Raw genomic sequence first — 2,921 nt, 5'->3', positions numbered from 1 at the left:
ACAACAGAAAGGCAAAAGCCAGAAAGATTTACTAAGATCTGTGGTCTGTAACCACACCAGAAATATCCAATACATAGATTCTCACATGGTCACAGCTCACAGGTTAAGATTGCTTGATGGCTAGTACCATGATTCCATGAATGATTTCAAACAGCCAGAATTCAAGGAAATAATAGCTAATCTAATCCTAATTGACAAAAGATTTGCAAAGCACGTGTATTGTTTTCTTTTCATTCAAGTATAACTTATAGCTGTACAAGAAGGTAAACTCAACATTGAGGTTTTAGGAGTTACAGTTATTGTACAAGAACTCTCAAAAGAATAAGAATATGCAATCCCTCACCAGATAAAAAATTACTAAAAAATCAGCAAGGCTAGGTGCTAACAAGTAACCCTATAATAGGTATAGTGTTGAACCATAATTTGCAGCATTTTGAACAAAACCTCACCGGAAATTCTTTTTCCGGGACCTGAAAGGATATTGAGAATACTCCTTTGGAAGCTGAGGAGGAGCTAATTCACCAGAGAGCATCCCTACAACTTCTTTCATAGAAGGCCGACGAGCTGGTGACTTCTGCAGGCACATGAGAGCAACTATGATACAGAGTTGAGCTTCTTCTCTGTTCAAACAACGAACTCTCTTGTCAACCAAATCAAGGAGCTTTCCAGAACGAGCAAGTTGACGTGCCCATGAAACAAGATTTGCTTTGTGGAATTCAGACATGGGTGAGCCAGTCACTTGCAAAGGCCGCCTCCCAGCAACAAGAACCAAAAGCAACACACCGAAGCTGTACACATCACACATCTCAGAGAGATCACCACCACTACCATACTCAGGAGCAATGTAGCACACAGTCCCCCTCATACTAGGGGTGCTACTAATCCCACCACTCTTGGGGATATCCCCACTCATTGAATCATAGCTCGTGTGACGGGCCTTCCTAAGATCTCCACTAAAACCATCCAACCACCAATCAACACTACTCCGGCTGCTCCTCCTACTCCTACTATACATCTTGTTCTTCTTATCAGCATACACCTCATCATCCCTAGGCCACCAATTCTCCTCATTATCACTCTTGGACTCTTGATTCTTTTTTTTCTTTTTCTTCTTTTTTTTCTTCCTTGCAAGTTCCTCACCATACTCCTCCTTCCACCATTCCCTTGCCGGCCTCCTTTTCTCCTTCTTCGAACTCCACCCTTCTTCCATCGACACCCACCAATCCAACGTCTTCATCTTCCCTTTCGCCTTCCCACCTTTCTTGGGCACTACAGAGCTCGAAGAAGCTCCCCCATTATTACAATCATTACCTAAACCCTCCCTCCCAACCTCCATTCCCATCCACTCCATCACATAATCCTTCACCCTCCCAGCCCCCCCTCCACTGACATTCAAACTCCGCGCTTTCCCCACCTCTTTCCCAACTTCTTCCAAATCCATCCTATTAAACTGACCCTCTAAATCAAACCCCTTATCATTAAACTCTGAAGGAGACGTCTTCGCAGTCACCATCTCCGGCGAGGTCTCTATCCTCATCGGAGACAGATCAATCCCAACACTCCCCTCCTCAAACCCCACCGTAGTAGTCACACTCTCAGTTTCCATCACTGACCCAGTATCCTCAACCCCAACATCAACATTATTATTATTATTATTATTGCAATCAATACCAACATTAGCATTATTAACAACATTATCAACACTAGCATTAAAACCCCCTTTAATCCCCTGATTATCCCCAGCAATATTAACAACAACCCCATCATTAATTTCCCCCAATTTTAACCTAGCAAGTCCAAAATCAGCAATCTTAGCCCTAAAACAATCATCCAACAAAATATTACTAGGTTTAACATCACCATGAATTACAGGAGGATCACAACAATGATGCAAAAATGCCAAACCTTGAGCAACTTCAACAGCAATCCGAAACCTGTTAGACCACTCCATCAACTCCTCGCATTTCCTATGCAGCAAACAATCCTGCAAATTACCATTCACCATAAGCTCATAAACCAGACACATACGACGTCGTTTCCGAGACGAAGCAAAACCCAGAAGTTTCACAACTCGATCCGACTCAACCAGCTTATTCGCAATCATCAACTCGTTCTGAAACTCACGCTCACCCTGAAGGGACCCACAATCGAGCAACTTAACCGCAACGGCTAGCTTCCGGGTGCGAGAAACAGAGATGGTGGCGGAGAAGACGGACCCAAACCCACCTTGACCGAGCCGGCGGGAAGCGGAGAAGTTAGCGGTGGCGCGTCTGAGAGTAGAGAAGGAGAAACGGCGAGGAAGGGTGGGTGAAGAAGAGGAGAGAGAAGGGGAGCGTTTAAGGCGGTGGAAGAAACGGCGGAAGAAGGAGGCGAAGAGGAAGAGGAGAGAAAAAGTGAGGGTAGCACCGAGGAGAGGTGGGAGGAGACGAGAAGCAGTGATGTGATGATGGTGGTGGTGAAGGTGAGGTGAAGGAGGAGAGAGAAAGTTGGGGTTTGAAGATGGTGAAGACGCCATTGATGATTGCTTGAAGGTTGAAGAAGAAGATGATGATTAAGGGGTTTTGATAAATCTGGGAAATTGATAGAGTGAAAGAGTCATGGTATTGTGAAAATGGCCGTTGGAGAAGAATAAAAGTAGGAAAGAGAAAGTACTAATTTAGGAATTAAGACAGAGGAGCTGCTTCTGTTACTCGAGGAGAGAGAAAGAAGAGTATGTTTTCTTTCTCTTTCTCCCTCGTTTTCTGTACTCTTACCTGCCTTCTTTTTCTTTTTCTTTTTGTTTCTTTTTTGGACGAGATTTGGATTTTGAGTTGTTTTATGAGTTTTATCCATGGACCACGTTGTTTATCCCGGCTGTAGGTTGTAAGGAAGTTGTTCCGACTTAATTGATACGTATTACTTGTAGTGTTTGATGTTTAAGA

The 2,921-nt window shown here is 43.8% G+C and overlaps 1 pseudogene; it reads right to left on the bottom strand.

The window, feature by feature from the left end:
- Positions 1-202: 202 nt before the first annotated feature.
- On the bottom strand, positions 203-2,921 carry LOC145631467 (receptor-like serine/threonine-protein kinase At2g45590 pseudogene; annotated as a pseudogene).

The sequence above is a fragment of the Chenopodium album genome, chromosome 5, assembly GCF_948465745.1.
Source record: "Chenopodium album chromosome 5, dcCheAlbu1.1, whole genome shotgun sequence".
Taxonomy (NCBI): Eukaryota; Viridiplantae; Streptophyta; class Magnoliopsida; order Caryophyllales; family Amaranthaceae; genus Chenopodium; species Chenopodium album.
Note: the sequence above shows the minus strand (reverse complement) of the source record. Positions and strands in the feature narration are given on the sequence as shown.